The following is a 19,778-nucleotide window of genomic DNA, read 5'->3' as shown; positions in this document are numbered from 1 at the left end:
TTAAACTATGTTCGCCAGCTTTCACTTTGGGATAGACCAGTTTGTAACGTAAAGTTCCTTCTTCAGTTGTAGCTTGCTTTTTGTTACTGTTTTCGTTGAAGTGCAAGGCAGCTATTATTAGTCGAGCATTCATTCCACGTAAAGAATAGTGCGTTGACTTGGGAGCAAAGTGGTTTATTACGCTATGAAAAACTTCCGCGCTGGAAGTCTGTTCGTAAGGTGAAAGCTGCTTAGTGTCCCGCATGAGCCTAAATGACATTTTTTCCAATTCTAAATACGCATCACTTTCTCTTATCAACCATTTTCGACTTGGTCCTTCAAGTTCTCCATGTTCACAACAACCAAATGGCCCGTCGTGTCCCTCATGAATGTCGAGAATGTGTTTTAACATGGATAGCCATTTTGCCACCATTAACTCTGGATGACCATCACTTGTCGAAGCTAGCCAGTAGATGTGGTTAGAAATACTATTGGCCCATTCACTAAGAATTGAAAATTTCTTTTTCTTCCCCAGTGTTTTCAATTTACTGGCAAATCCTTTACTTATATGCCAACAATCAAACATATGCACTATATCTGGATGACACTTTTTCAAATATGACCTAATTTGAACGTGACGATCTGTAATAATGTGACTGATTGACACCTCGTTTTAAGGAAGTCCAAGCAGCGAATCAGGCCTTCTTTTCCCATGTAGGAGCTCCTTCCAACTTCATTTGAGTGTACCAATGAGAAATGTATAACTTTGTTTTCAGTTGTTTCAACAATCGTATAACTTCCGTACTTGGCCGAGAAATCTGGAGAATCTGAGCGACTATCTCCAGCCAGAATTAATTTCTCTCCTTTGTAATTTTCAAACATACGGTTTTGTTCATTCTTCCATAGCCGCTCAATTGACGGAAACAAGTAACTCGACTGAATTCTAAAGTAAGTTCTATAAGAACAAGTTTCCACACCAAGAAAATTTAACATTCGTAGAACAGTTTTAGGGCAAGATCCTGTAAACAAAATTGCGGCTGAAAGTAAAATATTTCCTTCTACTCGCTTGTTAGTGCTGTTGATTTCATTTTGCCAGTAAGTTATATTTCTACATGTCATCTTTTCACACGTTGCAGTCACTTTCAGTAATCATCCTTTCACTTGAACCACCAAAAAACAATTAGACAGGCACAGGAAACACAACTTTAGCAGTTTTAAAATGCAAGATTCATTCACAATGAACTTCCTATCTTTAGCGGGTGCCGTGCTCATTGTGGATTTGGCAGGACTAGTTTCTACTTCTGATATTGATGGGCGGTAGCTTAAATCAAATGAGTTTGGCTCAATGATATCGGAATCGTATTCCGCATCACTAACACAAGGTGTTGAAGAAAATATCTGTTCCCTGAGGTCAATTTGTAATCCCCTATCTTCAAATGTTTTTGCTTCTGGTAGCAACACTCGAAGAGTTTCGTTTGATTGAAACCATTTGAACCCAACATTATTTTGCAAAGATATTCTTGTCTGTGTACCTCTTGTCGCCATTGTTACAGAAGCTTGCGAAAATTTACATTTGGTGATTGGTTTTTCCGTTTGAACGCTTATTCCTTTCTTGGAGGGTGGTGAGACGCTTGCTCCGGAGTAACTAGTGGAACTGGCCGTTAGTCTTGATTGGGTTGGAATTTCATTGTCGTCACAAGCTTGAACGTCTTCTGGTATATTATTATGACCATATGTTCGTAAACGTTTAGGAACCACGCCTTCTCCAGGGTCCTTTTCCATACTTGTCCCAAGAAATGGTACAGAAAGTGGTTTAAGAATCTTCCTTTTTTTCCCTTTAGTAACGATAATATCGTCTTGGCTAAGATGCTTTGAGCAAATAACGGAAACTTTGTTAGGTCTCCACTCTTTACCACGATTTGTAGCCAAAATCCACTTTCCAGTAAGGTCATCATTACCTTTAGAGAATAAATATCAGTCAAAACTGCCCACAGGGCCACAAATGCAAAACACACTTTTTTGCTAAGTTTATTATTACCTTTAGGAAAGAAATGTAAACTGTAGGTACCATCTTGAGCTAAATCGTCACTAGAACTTGTACATCCAAGAATCGCGCATCATTTATTGTAAGGCATCGCAAAATAAATCTCGATCAAATGGTAATTAACTAGCGATAACGGATAATTGAAAAAATTAGCCGAGGCCTAATACCACAAGACCGCCGCCATAGAATGATAGAAATTCGATCACTGTCAGCGGAAAACCGGAAATGAAACTCGACGCGAAAGATGGCGCTACACGTAGGTTCTTTCTGGCGGTCTAACTAATCCTTTTGGGGGAGGTGATACTGTATCTTTCGTTGTTAATTACCTAATTAAATTTTTATCGTATTCTGATGAAAATTGGAGATTAACCATTTTTTGGTGTCCTCTAAATAATTTCATGGTTTTAAACAATTTTTTTCTGGTGACGGTTCTCCTTTAAGGTAAATTCGGATTTTAATAATAAATTAAAGACCTTAGGTTTTATAGCTTTTAAGGTTTATTCGGAATTTTATAGTTTTAATTTTTACCTAAATTTTTAGTCTGTTAATTCTATCCCCTTTTAACTTAATGATTTTATTATTTTATTTTGCTTTTAAGAATAGTATAAGGATTTATTTAATGAGTTTATTATCATGTTAGCTAGGCGCTGCCTTGCCCGCCTGTTTGCCGTGAGTGGCATCGTGTAGGCCAAGCAAGAGGGTACCTGGGGGCTGAGTTTGGGGGTGTCCCGCGGGGGATCTCTGGGCAACATTCCTCTTTGGTCCTTGAATATGTGTATCAACTGGCTTGCTCTTTTTAAGGGCTTAGGTCAATCGGGTGTCCTCCCTTGGTAGGTCGCGCCCGAGTATATGGGGGATATAGCCCTGGCCTTAGGTTTAAGGCCCCCTTGTTGGGCTCGGTGGTGAGTAGGGAGTATCCCTTACGAAATTTAATTACTCTAATTATGGATACCATTCAAAACTCACCCAAGCCAGATGGGTCAAATTCTGGCAAACCTAATGATAACTCTAGTGGTGGGGTTGGCGACTATACAGCAGACTCTTCGTTTGATAGTTCGGGTTTCTTTTCCCTAAGTCCAACGAAGAAGTGGAAACTAGACATTAGCAATGAGGGTAGACAGCTATCTTCTGCGGGTGGGAAGTTCAATAACTTAGCCTCTGATTCTAGGTGCTGTTTACATCGTATCATGACAAATTCCGAGAAAAGGATCGAGCCAAAAACTTTCAAGCCGAAATAAATGAATCATCCTCCAGTTGGCAAGGAAATGAAACTGTGAGTGCTAGCTGAAATTATTAGATTATGTAATCTTCCAAATATTACTGTATAGCTTATTCATCAAATGGAGGATTGTTCAAATCTTGAACCTAACTATGCAAACGAAAGTTTGCCGAGCACCAAATTCAAATTAACAGGATATGAGGGAAAAATAAGTGACACAAGAACTAATTCAAAACAAACACCCCCTAAAACATAAAAATACCAAGAGTTCATTAAATCAAGAAGATTTATCGAAAGAGATGTGTATGATTAATAGATACCTAATTGTTATTTTAAAGTTGTTCGTGAAATTTCGTTGTGAAGTTTGTTCTGTTTCGAGGGATTTAAATAAAACATCATCAGAAAAATTTGTGGAGTATGCTTCAAGCTTAATGTAACAACTTCTTCCAGAAAAAAAGAAAAAAATTAGAACTCCACATAATTCAATACATAAATGAACAAATTTATTCTGAATTAAATTTTACTTATACTTAATTTATTCTTTTGTATATTCTTTTGAAGATAAAAAAGTTTAAATATGCAAATATGTATATTATTTGCTCTAAATCCACCAATAATTGTTTATCTTAATACAGTTTTCGTAATGTAATGGGTCGTAGTATCCTTAGTAATTCACATTGCCAATCAACTTCACCCATTGGGGAATAGAAAAATTGTTGCAAAACACATCTCTCATATCTCGTGCTAACTGACACATTTTCAGGTTTTAGCTGTAATGGCGACCGAAACACTCTCTATCTTGAGGCAAAAATTCCAACAGCATTTTCGCTACACCTTCTGCTAAAAATTTGTTTAGTAGTTCAGAACATACCATTCGGTCACGTACGAACCTGGCTCAACTAAGTCTATAATTTAACACTCGTCGCTTAGAATCCAGTTGCTTTGTGGAATAGGGCCTCATGAAATTGGGTAGAAACTGAAACGCTTCGTCACCGACCAACATGTGGCTAACTTTCGTATCTGTGCCTGGCAACAAGTAATCCTTAGGGAAGAAAACAGTGCCATTCTCCACAGCTTTATCGAAGATCCGTCTGTCAGAACTAGAGCCATATGCAATAATATCCGCAGTCAGGAATAGGTATTTTTCGTCAACAATAGCCATCAAAACAATAGAATTAAAGCCCTATGTCAAAGCGATAAATTATTGTATAATTTAAGTGAATGTGTTCTACATATGACGTAGAGATAATCAACTTTGTTCGTAGTGTATCATAAATTGAAGTTGGTACCGCTGGATCAGCGGAAAATATCGTCTCAACCCGATATTCAACCCTTTGACGCTCGAAAGACAGATGTTATGCAAGAATTGAATAGGGAGATGCAAATGGTTTTAAACAACGGTTCTTTAGACGATCGCACCAAATTGGTTTCTTTAATCGCAAAGATACAAATCTGACCCAAAAATTTCCCCTGCAAGAAAAATCAACTGCGGGGACAGTACTGAATTTTAACTAGCTGGACTGTTTTTTTGGATCACCAGATTTGTGACCTTAGACCGTACCCTACAGTGCGAAATGTTCCCCCAGATAAGTGTGAAAACCTTACCCGACCCGACCAGCAAAAGGTGTGAAGTAATTTTCTAACCCAACCAGACCTAGGGTTTTTCCACCCGATATAGGTCGGGTTGGATTGGAAAATCCCGATTAAATCAGGGGCCCTACTCATCTCTAAGGGAAATGTTTATAGTTTTATCAACTTTTATGTACAATAAAATTGATTCTCAATCAGACGGCCTAGTAGAAGACAACTATTGCACTAAATGTAACAAAAACTGCTAAACTTCAGCACAAGAGAGTAGTTTAAAAAAGCCGGATAATAAAATCCGGTTTAAACCAGCAAAAAAACATACCTGTGGCTTTTTCAAGAAAAATCCGGATTTTTGCCAACCCTGCACACTATTGGGGCGAAAAACTCAAAGAAATTGCAAAAAAGGACACATTTTTACCCTGAGGAGTTAGATGGAATAATGTTTACTTAGACTAGAAAGACTTTAAGATGTAATTTCTGATAAAACTTATTGAAGACCTAGTTTTCGTATTTTTATACTTATCATACCCATGCCCATTGCAGGACGCATTCTTTGGTCATGTCCAACAGTTGCTTGTTGAAGCTGCATCTGAAGAAGAAGATGTTCATCCGCCAACAAACTTCACCAGAACTAAAATCCGCGACCTTCTTGCGGTTTTAAAACCAATATAAACCGACACAGATGTTTTACAAGGTAACTATCCAACTTCAAACTTGGTCATCATAAGAATCATTCAAACTTTCGAAGAAATCTATTCATTTCACACAATGCATTTCCCCGATTTAAAGGGGTTTGTGTTTAAGATTTTGAAGATGGATTTTCCACAGTCATTTCAAACAATAACTATGTGGTAGCATCCATTTTGGATCCTATTCAAAAAATTCGAATGTGTCACGGTATAAAATATGTTTTTAGGTTAATCGATTTTCAGTTGACTCTTAAAAGTTGAACTCTAATTCACTTGGATGGCATGGCGACAAAAGCGATAACGCAAAACATTTAGTAGAGAAGAAATAAGGCCAAAATCAGTGATTTTTCATTCATTTTGCACTGTGAAAATTCGAAAGGATTTTGGCTATACTCTTCTCTGCTTCACAAATCCTAGGCCTAAGTAGTGAGAAAAGAGGGGTTCTAGACCAGGAACCACCATGTTAAACCTATGGAGTTTTTCACAGTACCACCATGTTATTTCCCATAGGGAACCCATACTGGGTTCTAGACCAGGAACCACCATGTTAAACCTATGGAGTTTTTCACAGTACCACCATGTTATTTCCCATAGGGAACCCATACTATGTATTTTCTATGGCGTTCCCGTTTTTTTTATGACGAAAAGATCGGGGGGGGGGGTGTTAGTGGTAAAATGGGCACGATTGATTTCCTGATCTATAAAAACTAAAATGTGGATTATTTTTTAAAGTATTAGAGGAGGGAGGGGGTGTGATTTAAAAAGAAAAAACCCCTCTGGGAATACAATATGGTTATGAGAATCCGATGTATAGGGTACCCGTTATTCATTTGACAACACTTTAATCCAAATATTAGTAGTTTTAATAACAGTTTCAACCACTTTTGTCATTTAACAATGTTTTTAACGTCTTTTTAGTCATTTAACGAACACTTTCAAACATATTTAAATCATTTATCGGTGCATAGAACCGTTTTTTCTCATTTATCGAAGCTTACAACAATATTTTATAGTCATTTATCGAAACTTTTTTTTAAATAATACACATTTAACAAAAAGGTTTTAATCATGTTACAACCGTTTCAACCACATTTTATTCAAAAAGCATGATTTCTTATTAATTTTAGTTATTTACAGGAATTTTTACTGAAAATGTTATCCTACCACAACTTTTAATTGAATTTATTATTTTAAAACGTTTTCAACCATATTAAATTGATAGAAATATTTCAAGTTTAGAAAATCGACGTCGGACATAGTCAAGGTGTTAGTGGTAAAAAAAATCCGAACTCGTTTGATTTCCTGACGTATAAAAACTAAAATGTGGATTATTTTTTAAAGTATTAGAGGAGGAGGGGATGTGATTTAAAAAGAAAAACCCCCCTCTAGGAATACAACACATAGCTATGGTTATGAGAATCTAATGTATAGGGTACCAGCGTTTGCGTAAACTTTCAGGTTTTTTACGACGTAAAGATCAGGGGGTGGTGTTAGTGGTAAAAAATTAGCCGAATATGTCGTGTCTGGGCAGTTCGATTTCCTGATCTATAAAAACTAAAATGTGCATTATTTTTTAAAGTATTAGAGGAGGAGTAGTCCTAATTCGTTTTTATACGAGTAAATATAACTTCAAATCGTAAAACATCTTTATGAACCACTTACTATTAATTATCCGCAAAACTTGTAATGTGTTAAATAAATCAAGACAAAAATATTTTCGTCAAATTTGTTTATTTTGGAATATGAATTACAAATTTGTTTTTACTTTAAAGCTAAAGATAAATGTTCGTGGTAAAAGCTGTTCGGGGTTTTAATGTCATTTATTTGTTGCATCACCGAAAGACGAAACCGATAAAATAATCAAACGGTGAAATATTCTGGGTTCAAAGCCTTGGTTTAAATTTCAAACAAGTTAAGCAAATGTTAATTTCTCACCAATGGGTTTTGACTAGAATTAAACGTCTAAAAGTCTCCTCGAAGCGACGTGTTATACCGAATTTTTTGTTATAAGAGTATCAACCATGATTGAAATGAAATGTTTTTATCTCGGTAATTCACATTTGTCACGTTACTGTTAAAATTCGTGTGATCAATTTTCACGTACTGTTGAGATCCACGAGAAATGTTTATATCCTTGCAGGATTTTTTTTTAAAAACCTCCATTTAAACATCCTACCATCATTGAAATAAGTTTCATCCTGGGTGTCATTGTCGTTTAACAACAGTTTGAACACTTTTAGTCGTTTTTTATCACTTTCAAAAGCATATTTTTCAGAAATAATTCTAGGCCTTATTTGATATCATGTGATAATACGCTTCATCAAGTTAACAGAAACTTTTTATTGAATAAACACATCCGATCATCTGATTGGCGTTTTTGTTTCTTTACGACACGTTTAGAAATTCACCTTAAAGTTTTCTTTTCACCCTTTTCCGATAAAATGTTGTATACTTTAGGATGTGGACTCACCCATTCTTGAATTGGTAATCATGGTACATATAAACACTCACTTTTTGAATTGTTATTATTTACCAGTTTGTGTTGAAATTTTAGTAAGTCGTAACTTAGTTGTTTTATCTACTTCATATTGATTTAAACCTTATCCGTATCTCATGTGGTTGAAGGTTTATTGAACTTTTGGAAAAGAAATTGAGTCATAATTTACAAATATAATTCTTTATTTTGAATCATTTTCGAATTTAAATCTTTATAAATAAGTACAGAAGTATTTTAATCATAATATATGCTTACTATCGATACATTCTGTAACAATAACTAAAGAATTCTTGGTGTGACTACTCTGTAAATCAGTGTAATCCCGAGGAACCGAATCCATTTTTTCCTCTATTACTGTGGTCAAGAGTCTTAAAAGTTGATGAATTCATTAAAATTCTTAATTAGTTTTATGAACTGTTCTAAATTACTTCACATTCTTCTAGATTCGGATACGCAATTTTCTCACAAATCAATTGAGCGATTCTCATACCTCTATTGATTTCAAGTTCTTTTTCTCCGAAATTTAAAATAATGACACCAAAATTTCCACGATAGTCTTGATCTATTACACCACATACGATAATTGAAATGTAGAAAATATAGAATATTTCACTTGAGTTTGAATCAAATTCACGTATAAAATTTCTTAGTGCAAGTCCTGATCTGGGAGCTGAAAATAACATTGAAATAAGAAATAGATGAAAATATTAGTGGCCTAACAGTTAAAATTAATGTTTGATATAACAGTAACGAGTTCAAAGAAACTAGAACTAGTTTATTACTGATGAATGAAAAAAAGTCATTACAACTTTGTAACAAGCATGTTTAGATCCTAGAACCTTTTGTTTAAAGTATAAAAAATCGCTCTTTAGTATAATTCATAAGTTAAAAAATTTTCATTAATAAAAGTCTTTCTTCGAAAAATTAACTTGAACAACTAAAATCAATTTGTAATATATACTTTGAAAAAGAATTAAAAATTGCAGCAATAAGTACACAAAAACGTTTATTTATCGTAACACTATAACTTTTTAGTAGTAAAATTATTATTCATCTATGTCATATATATATAAAAAAAGCAACTTTTATTTTAAAATGATATCAAAGTTAATCGAAGTCAGTTAAGGACCACACTATAAAAATAATTTTCTTGAAATCAGTTAAAAGATGTTCCCCAATTTTTGTTATATATATAGATTTTGGAGGTGAGCTAAAACAAAATTCGAGGTCTTCTTGATAAAATCTATAATTCAAACGTTGTCAATCCATATAAGTTACTATTTGCCCCAATAAATATCCTTAAAGTGTAAGATTTCGCTATGTTAAACTGGTTATAAGAAATAAATTATCCTTAATTATTTCCTATTCCTATAGGTTTATATTAAAATAGTTTTGATAAATTGAAAAATATTATTTCATTATGTATCACAATTTTATTTATCCCATACATATTAATGGAGTATTCTTGCGATCGTATTGTTGAAAATAAGTGTATGAAATTTGAATTGATGTGCATTTTTTTTTGAATGTTTTAAAGAATTAGGCCTAATTCACGCGCGCGCAAAAATATTCATGTTTATTGAGTTTGTATTCATTTGTGTTTATATTCATTTGTGTTTTATATTTTTTGTAAACCTTGGATTATTATCGTTCCTTGCAAAAACAGTATAGAAAGCTTTAGTCGGATATTTGTGTAAGAAAAATAAGCATAACTGCTTTAAACAGAATCTTTGACCGAAGGGATCGGTTCGCTTGAAAAACAAAGTAATAAAACTTGTTAGCTTGGATAGGACAGATCAAAGATTCAGGGTATTATATGACATGCACGTGCATTAGTGAAAAGTGAAAGTTAAGATAAATAAAAGAGAAAATGAGGGGATAGAATAATAAGGGTAAAGGCCGATGCTCTGGCCAAAATTGCAAATTGGTAAAAACATAAACTGAACTTTGAATATGGGGGTTGAAAATTGAAATGGAACTTTGAAACCTAGCTAGGAGTCCTGACTTGGACGTAAAAGAATAATCACTTTTGGAATGGGCTAGCAAAGAAGCTAGACGTCCTTAGTCGGGCATAAGAAATAAAAAGAAATGAAGCTCAGACCTAGGCAAGGAGCTATAGTCTTCGGACATAATAATTAAAAATTGGAACTTAGGAAAAGGAAAAGGTATCATGAAAATAAAAGAAATAATGGAATAATGGAAAAGGTTTAGAAACCTAGGAAATAATAATGGAAATAAGGAAAAGGTTTAAATACCACGGAAATAAAAGAAATAAGGAAAAGGTTTAGATACCACGGAAATAAAAGAAATAAGGAAAAGGTTTAGATACCACAAAAAAAATAATACAAAAGAAAAGTTAAAGTAAAGGAACAGTTTAAAATAAAAGAATTTGAGTTGATTGGAATTGAATAAAGCGTTGAATTCGTCTAAAGCAAAAAACTGAGTGACTTTGTTATTGATTGAAGTGATTCTTATAAGTTACGCGACGAACGGGGACTTAAGGTTTCGATTTTTCAGTCGGTCGGAACACTTATAAAAATTTGAGCTCTCCCAAAAATTAAAAGTTAACGGATTAAGCGAATAAAGCTATGAAAGCGAAACATGGTGCCGAAACCCGGGATTGAGTGTACGTAAGAACCTTTAGATTAATAACAAACATTAGCAAAAAAAAAAAAAATGGCAACGGACTTAGAAAGAAGTAAAATAAAACGGGACGCCGTAAGACGGTCTATGAAAAAAGCCTTAGACGCTATAAAAACTGAACTGGGAAACGAAGAAGTGGATGAAGAAGTAATTGCGAACAACTTAGCTCAAGTGTCGGCAAGGGAAGGTAAAATTACAAAACTGAACGAAACAATCTCGAAATTAATTACGGACGGTGATAAACTTACTGCGGAAGTGAAAGACGAGGAAGACTGGATAGAGTTTTTAACGTACTGGACAGAGCGTGCAAAAAGATGGCTCGCGAGTAACAAAGAAGACGAGACGACGACGGAAAACAACAGCGCGAGCGTCCAGCCAACAGTATCCGGGAATCAAACTCCAGCAACTGTGAAATTGCCTCAAATCAGTATCAGGAGATTCAGCGGTGGACTAGAAAACTGGCAACGATTCTGGCCTCAGTTCAACGTAGCAGTCAACCAACAACAACTGGATGCAGCGGCTAAGTTGATATATTTACGTTCTTATTTAGAAGGTCAAGCCGAAAAGGCTATTGACGGTATAGAACATTTTAAAATAGCGGCAGATATTTCAGAAGAAAGATATGGTAGAAAAGAAATGATAACTAGTGCACGAATTAATAATTTGTTAAAATTAAAACCAGTTCATGATTCAACTAATGTCGAAGCATTGAGGCACTTGCACGATTCTTGCCAAATAGAAGTTAGAAGTTTAGAGGCGTTAGGACAACTCACAGTTCAAAATATGGAATTATACGCGCATATTTTAGGGGGATTAATTCCATTGGATTTGTTAGAAGATTTTGGGAAAGAGGATAAAGAAAGGGGATCTTGGACAGTAGATAATGTGTTGAATTTTTTAAGGAAAACAATAGAAAGAAAAGAACAGGCTATGGCTATACATAGAACAGGGAGAATGCAAATAAAGCAGAGTCAAACCCAAAAGGATAAACCCAAGCCCTCACAAAATACCCACCTAAAATCACTGGCGTCAGCCACGGCTCTAAGTATTCCCAGTACAAATACCAGATATCCTTACAATTGTGTGTTTTGTAATGAATCGCATCCCTATTATACCTGTATGAAAGTTCCCGCAAAAGAAAAAAGGGAAATAGCAATACGCCGAAGGCTGTGTTTTTTGTGTTTGAGAAGTGGTCATACAGCGAGTCATTGCAAAACAAAGTTTAGACAATGTCAAAATTGTGGGAGATCACACAACAAAATTCTTTGCATGGATATGGATAGATATAATTACAATCAAAACAGGCAGGGGTTTAATAGGCCTAATGGAAGACAGGACAGACAAATTCCTGAAAGTAACGATGCAAATCAGGATAATCAAAAACAAAATAGTGCAGGTGAATCAAACCCATCTACAAGTCAAAGTAATAATGAAAATGTTGGAACGTACAGTGCATTAGCACATGATGAAGAAACAGGGGGTGGTGAAATTTACTTGCAAACCTTGAGAGCGGTTATGATAGGCCCAAATGGGGAGGAAGCTAATGTGCGGTGTTTACTCGATGGGGGAAGCCACAGATGCTTTGTAAGAGAAGAAATCGTAAATCAGTTAAAGTTAGAAGAAATAGGCGACGAGACCCTGAATGTATTTCCTTTCGAACGAGAAACACCCATAGTTTCCAACAGACGTAGATTTAAGCTTATCATGAAAAATAGTGAAACTGAAGAACTTGTTGAGATAACGGCGCTTGAAACCCCGTCCATATCAGGTACAATTTTGGCGGTGCCATCAGGTCATATAGTGGAAGAATTAAAAGAAAGAGGTTATCAATTGTCTGACACTCGAGAAAAGAAGAGAAGAGAAAAGGATGATAAAATAGATGTTTTAATTGGAGCTGATTATTTTTGGAAAATAGCGCAGGGGAAGGTGGAGAGAATTAATGAATCTTTAGTTGCGATAGATACGAAACTGGGATGGACCCTGCATGGGGGGGAAGACACAAAAAATAGAGTGGGAGCTCATGCTATAGCTGTTATGAAAGTATCGGTGGATTCGGTTAGTGAAGAAGACTTGTTGTCGAAACAAATGAAAGCCTTTTGGGATAATGAGTCGATTGGCATTTTGGATAATGCTCATTCGGCAAAAGGAATTGAAGAAAATGAAGTATTGAAAGAGTTTAATGAAAAAATTGAATATAAAAATGGACAATATGAAGTAGCTTTACCCTGGAAAAAGGAAGTACAATTTCTAGGTGATAATTATGAGGTAGCAAAAAGGCGAACTTGGAATTTGATCAAAAAATTGGAAACGAATCCAATTAAGTTAAAAGCGTATGATGAGGTTATTCATGAGCAACTAGAATCAGGAATAATTGAAAGAGTCCCAAGTAAGTTTGAGTACCCCCCACCAAAGGGACCATTATACTTTTTACCACATCTGGGAGCGTTTAGGGAGGAAAGAGATACAACAAAGTTAAGAATTGTTCAGGACGCGTCTTCTCACGCAAAAGGCATGCCCTCGCTAAATGATTGTTTGGAGGCAGGACCAAATTTACTGCCGGACCTTTTTCGCATATTGGTGCGCTTTAGGGAGAAAAAGTAGGAATAACGGGGGACATAGCCAAAGCCTTTCACACTATAGGGATCGCGGAGAAAGACAGGAACGCCTTGCGTTTTCTTTGGATTGAGGGGTTAGATCACCCACAAAAACAAAATTTAGTAGAGTATCGAATGACTAAAGTCCCCTTTGGGGTAACAACTTCGCCCTTCCTATTGAATGCGACCATTTTACACCACTTAGAGAAAACAAAAGAAAAATACCCCGCGGCAAGTGAAAGTTTAGAAAAAGATAGATATGTTGATGATTTAGTTACGACAAAGGATAACCCCGATGAGGCAGACCAATTAATCGATGATGCAACCAAGATATTGTCAGAAGCGGGAATGAATTTGAGAAAAATAAGAAGTAATTCGAAAGAAATAAGAACCAAGTGGGGGTCACATGATAAAAGTCAGGAACAGAAAGGTCTACCCAATCCTACAAATACTAAGGTTTTGGGGATGTTATGGGATGAAATGACAGACAATTTGTCTTATGAAGTTACGTCACTTTTGGAATTTATGATAAATAAAGAAAATACTAAAAGAGGAGTACTGAGAGCTGTCGCACGTATCTTTGACCCTATGGGTTTATTGGCCCCGTTCACAATCCGGGCAAAATTCATATTTCAAGAACTGTGGGTTAGAAAAATAGACTGGGATGAGGATTTACCTAAAGACTTGGAAACAAAATTTAATGATTGGTGTAATGAACTATCAAAATTGATAGAATTTGAAATACCCAGGTTTTTCTATAAAAATCAATTAGATTTGAAACCAGAAGCAATAGAATTACATGGTTTCGTAGACGCAAGCGAAAGTGCATATGCGACAGTGTTCTATTTAAAATGTATGTATCCTAATGGTGAAATTAATTCAATACTGATCGCGTCAAAAGTAAGAGTAACCCCGTTGGGGAATCAAAAATTAACAATACCACGGCTAGAACTGATGGGTGCATTAATAGGCGCTCGATTGAACAATACATTAATGGACACGTTGACAATTAAGCCACAAAAAGTAATAATGTGGTCAGATTCGGAAATAGTATTAGCATGGATCCGCGGATCTCCTGGCCGATGGAAACAGTTTGTCCAAAACAGAGTGCGCGAAATACATACGCGAACGGAACCAGAAATATGGCATCATTGTCCGGGTAAAGAAAACCCCGCTGACCTTCCAACTCGAGGGAAGTCTTTAGAAGAAATCGCCTCAAGCGATCTTTGGTTACATGGACCAACTTGGCTTAGAGAACATATAGATCTAGTAAATGAAGAGGATAATTTTGGAGAAAACCAAGAATTGCCGGTTGAAATACAGGATGAGTTAAAAAAGAAAGAAGTAGTCGCTTATATGAATCCGGTACAGAAATATGAAGGGTTATTGAATTTGAAAAAGTATAGCAGTTTGAACCAAGTCCTAAACATAACGGCGTGGATTATGCGTTTCATCCATAACACAAGAAATAAGGTACAAGAAAGAAAAAAGGGTCCGATGACAGGGGAAGAAATAATGAATGCTGAAGTGTTTTGGGTGAAGAAAGCGCAAAAAGAAGATTTCTTTGATGAAGTAAAAAGTTTGGAAAATGGACAAGAAATATCGAGAAAATCAAGAATCACATCACTGAACCCGTTTTTGGATAAACAGGGGGTCATGTGTGTGGGAGGGCGCTTAGACGCGGCCAAAATGACTTACCGGGAGCGACACCCATGGATATTGTCAGGAACTCATCAACTAGCATATTTAATTGGATGGCAAACACACGTAAGATTGAAACATGCAGGTAAAAGCGAAGTATTGACGGAAATTAGAGAACACTATTGGATACCAAAGATTAGGCAATTAGTGAATAAAGTCATTTATTCATGCCCAAGATGCAAGCGATATAAAGCCAAGCCTATGAAAGCAGAAATGGCGCCACTTCCGGACGCAAGGATCAACCCAGCTCCACCCTTCGAAATTTGCGGCATAGACCACGGTGGTCCTATATATGCAAAACCAGATAAAAAATGTTACTTCGTAGTTTTCACCTGCGCAGTAACACGTGCTGTCCACCTAGAATTAGTTACGGACCTCACAACAGAAGCCTTTCTTATGGCATTTCGACGGTTTATTGCGCGAAGAGGAGTGGTCAAAATAATTTACAGCGATAACGCGGCAAATTTTAAACGCGCAGACGCGGATCTAAAAATCTTGCAAGAAAAAATGAGAAGTCCAGAAGCAATGGAGTATTATGGAAGTTTAAAAATAAAGTGGAAATACATAGCAGACAGGGCCCCCTGGTGGGGGGATTTTGGGAAAGGATGGTGCGTTCCGTTAAGGAACCCCTCCGCAAGATACTAGGAAGAGCCCACCTAACATACGAAGAAATAGAGACTCTTCTCATTGAAATTGAAGCGACAATAAACTCCCGCCCTATCACATACATTTATGAAGACCCAGGAGAGCCAAGGCCATTAACGCCAGCTCATTTTCTAGTGGGGAAACGACTGACAACTCTACCATCACAAACGTTTACAAATGAAGATGTGCCAACGGTAACAAAACGCGAAATTATTAAACGCTTGAAATACAGACAAACTGTTTTGGATCGGTTTTGGATCCGTTGGAAAACCAATTATTTGCTAGAGTTGAGATCGGCTCATCACCGAACACAATTGAAAGGTGAACCAAGTAAAGAATTAAAATTAAATGATGTTGTTTTGGTAGAAGACGCTATGAAACCACGAGCAATGTGGAAATTAGCTGTAATAGAACAAGTAATGAGAGGTAGGGACGAAATCATACGTTCATGTATGATAAGACTGCCGAACGGTAATCGACTACGTCGACCCGTTCAACTTTTATATCATTTGGAAATTTAAAGTTTGATGAAAGACAACTCTCTTTCTTGAACTACTTAAAACGTAGTTCAAGGGGGGGAGTGTTGAAAATAAGTGTATGAAATTTGAATTGATGTGCATTTTTTTTTGAATGTTTTAAAGAATTAGGCCTAATTCACGCGCGCGCAAAAATATTCATGTTTATTGAGTTTGTATTCATTTGTGTTTATATTCATTTGTGTTTTATATTTTTTTGTAAACCTTGGATTATTATCGTTCCTTGCAAAAACAGTATAGAAAGCTTTAGTCGGATATTTGTGTAAGAAAAATAAGCATAACTGCTTTAAACAGAATCTTTGACCGAAGGGATCGGTTCGCTTGAAAAACAAAGTAATAAAACTTGTTAGCTTGGATAGGACAGATCAAAGATTCAGGGTATTATATGACATGCACGTGCATTAGTGAAAAGTGAAAGTTAAGATAAATAAAAGAGAAAATGAGGGGATAGAATAATAAGGGTAAAGGCCGATGCTCTGGCCAAAATTGCAAATTGGTAAAAACATAAACTGAACTTTGAATATGGGGGTTGAAAATTGAAATGGAACTTTGAAACCTAGCTAGGAGTCCTGACTTGGACGTAAAAGAATAATCACTTTTGGAATGGGCTAGCAAAGAAGCTAGACGTCCTTAGTCGGGCATAAGAAATAAAAAGAAATGAAGCTCAGACCTAGGCAAGGAGCTATAGTCTTCGGACATAATAATTAAAAATTGGAACTTAGGAAAAGGAAAAGGTATCATGAAAATAAAAGAAATAATGGAATAATGGAAAAGGTTTAGAAACCTAGGAAATAATAATGGAAATAAGGAAAAGGTTTAAATACCACGGAAATAAAAGAAATAAGGAAAAGGTTTAGATACCACGGAAATAAAAGAAATAAGGAAAAGGTTTAGATACCACAAAAAAAAATAATACAAAAGAAAAGTTAAAGTAAAGGAACAGTTTAAAATAAAAGAATTTGAGTTGATTGGAATTGAATAAAGCGTTGAATTCGTCTAAAGCAAAAAACTGAGTGACTTTGTTATTGATTGAAGTGATTCTTATAAGTTACGCGACGAACGGGGACTTAAGGTTTCGATTTTTCAGTCGGTCGGAACACTTATAAAAATTTGAGCTCTCCCAAAAATTAAAAGTTAACGGATTAAGCGAATAAAGCTATGAAAGCGAAACACGTATTATATTAAAAAATACTCTTAAAGTTCTTCGAGAAAAATTAATTTAGAAAATTAGCGAATAAGGAAAAAATTATATTTACAACAATTAGTTAAGAAGAAGTAATTCAAGAATAAAAAATGCTTTATAAACATTTAATTAAATCTATGTAAAGCTGTTGTACAGTTTCTACAGAAGAAAGTTTTAAAACCAATTAAGCATTATACTAAGAAAACAGTTTAAAAATTATAGGCTTTTCAAACGGTTCTAAAGAAAAAAATCTTGAAACTCTACTTACTTGATATTTGAAGCAGGTTTCACGGCTATTAAAACTATACTTATTACCTCAACTTGCTAAATTCAATTAGGTCTATAAGAACTAGACTTTGGAAGACCCATTTATGAAAGTCTTAGCCTTTATTTAAAAGCAATTGAAATATATTGGACCCCGAAATTTTAAATGTTTATCTATATCTATATAAATCAAAGTCCTGACTGACTGACTGACTGACAGACTGACTGATAATCAACGCCCAGCCCAAACCGCTTGCCCTAGAAGGCTGAAAATTTGCAGGAACGTTACTCATAAGTAGTAGGCGCGTACTGAGAAAGATTTTCCAATCCGCCGCCATCTTAAAAAATGGAGCCCAGAAATGTAAAAAATCTTCTCTATGCAGTTAAGACCGCGTATTTCAACCGATTTCTCAAATATTTAGTACAATGGTTTTCTTTAACCTATAGACGGGCTGAATGGTATTTTGGGTTCGATTTGTTGCCATCTTTTTAAATGGCGGCCAAAAACTTAAAAACCCTTCTTTATGGAATAATGTCCGCGTGAAAAGTAATAAAAAATATCCCGACGGGCGGACGGACTGTGCCGAAACCGGAAATGAGTTAATAGTATAAGTAAAGTAACAACATTAAGTATGACATTCAATATAAACGGAGGTAATTCCGAGAAAAATTCGAAAATCGTTCTTCCTCCTCGACCGTGAACCTCAGATATTTAGCGCGTTCTTTCTCCACCAGACGCTCCATTTCTCTAAATCACCCCTCTTCTCCATGCAAATACCCATCATCATCGCTACGTGTTAGAGACACGCATTTTACCCCTAATTCTCATGTTGGACATAGGACGTTTTTGTTGTGGTTCTCACCGTTTGAGGGACTTAAGCTGGAAAAACATGGCGTTTGAGTGCTCGCTTGAAGCCAGAATTTTTCAATTTCAACAAAATTCGAGGCTAATTAGGTCTGATTTTTATTATTTTCGTAACAAAAACGTCATTGAAATTTAGAACAATAACTTTTAAACGTAAAAATAACTAGATTATTTTATTATTAAACGATTTCGCTAAGCCTCGGTCAAGAAGAAACGATAGAAATACTGATTTTCAGGATCTAGTATCTCTAGATTTAAGATCCTGTAACTGAGCATTTCTTTCGTCGGTTGTCAGCACGCGCAAAGCTACGTTACAATTAGACCTTTCTATGGGATGCTAACCCAAAAATGGTGATTTTTTCGTTTAGCATTACAAATGGGTGTCAAATCATATCTACAAGGGCCTACCGTCCCTGCATTTAGAATTGAAAATTTTAACTAACATTAACGGAAAGTGTCATATTTATCGTAATTTGGTTATCACGGCTGAGATAGGTACCGAAATTTGACATTTCGTGATGCTATCGAAGCAATTTTGTACACCGAAACTTCACTGATAACAAATAATTACCATTTTTGATGGCGCCCGTTTGTTACTTTATTTTCTTCAATTTTAGGTGATCCTTTGAATAGAATGGCTATTTCACTGCCTGTAGCTCAGAATTTGACTTACGTGTAGATTAATATTACGTAATCATAACTTTATATTTGCTAAATTTAAATAGCTTTGTATGAAGTAAACTTGTTTGCCCAAGTACATTAATGAAATCTTCTATATATCTATATAAATCAAAGTCCTGACTAGGGTTCGAAAATTACGGTAATTTTGGAAAATGGTAAATTACGCCGTAATTTACCGCGTAAATTACCATTCACGGTAATTTACGAAATTCAAAAATTAAATTATGTTGATCGTTTATAAGCTAAATAATGAAAAATATCACTTGAACACAGCTATTATTTTTATAGCATAGTATCGTTTATTATTTATACACCGAGTTTTGATGTTTGCAGCTCCAAAATACTTTTGAACAGCAACATCCACTTGCTTCTTCTTACCAATTTTGCGAATTATTGCTATTTCACGATTTTAGAACAAAATTCTAGAGAAGGGCCGAAACCAGTTTAAACTGATACCGATATATCGGTTTAGTCAAATTTCGGTACCGATATTGGTATTGGCCCATCTCTAGAAATTTCTAACAACTACAGCTTTCCAGCTGACGTAAACGAACTCGACAACAAGAATAGACGAGAAAATCAATTTTCATTTCCTTAATCAAATTTTTCCCACGCTTGCCGTTCGACCTTTTATGACTTACTCATGTCTCA

General features: G+C 35.5%; 1 long non-coding RNA gene across 4 annotated transcripts in view; it reads left to right on the top strand.

Moving 5' to 3' along the window:
• LOC149662123 (uncharacterized) overlaps positions 1-18,150 on the top strand; it is a 421,496-nt gene extending 403,346 nt beyond the window's left edge. The window contains exon 3 of one of the 4 annotated variants that reach the window (XR_016368575.1): positions 17,777-18,150. This is a non-coding gene — a long non-coding RNA (uncharacterized LOC149662123). The remainder of the gene's footprint in view (positions 1-17,776) is intronic. The other 3 variants (XR_016368578.1, XR_016368577.1, XR_016368576.1) reach the window with 3 other exon arrangements.
• The last annotated feature ends 1,628 nt before the right edge of the window (positions 18,151-19,778 follow it).

The sequence above is a fragment of the Phalangium opilio genome, unplaced genomic scaffold, assembly GCF_054372755.1.
Source record: "Phalangium opilio isolate 3A_F unplaced genomic scaffold, DU_Popi_V2 ptg000063l_1, whole genome shotgun sequence".
In the NCBI taxonomy this organism is placed as follows: domain Eukaryota; kingdom Metazoa; phylum Arthropoda; class Arachnida; order Opiliones; family Phalangiidae; genus Phalangium; species Phalangium opilio.
The sequence above is the reverse complement of the archived record's forward strand: the minus strand, read 5'-3'. Positions and strand labels throughout refer to the sequence as shown.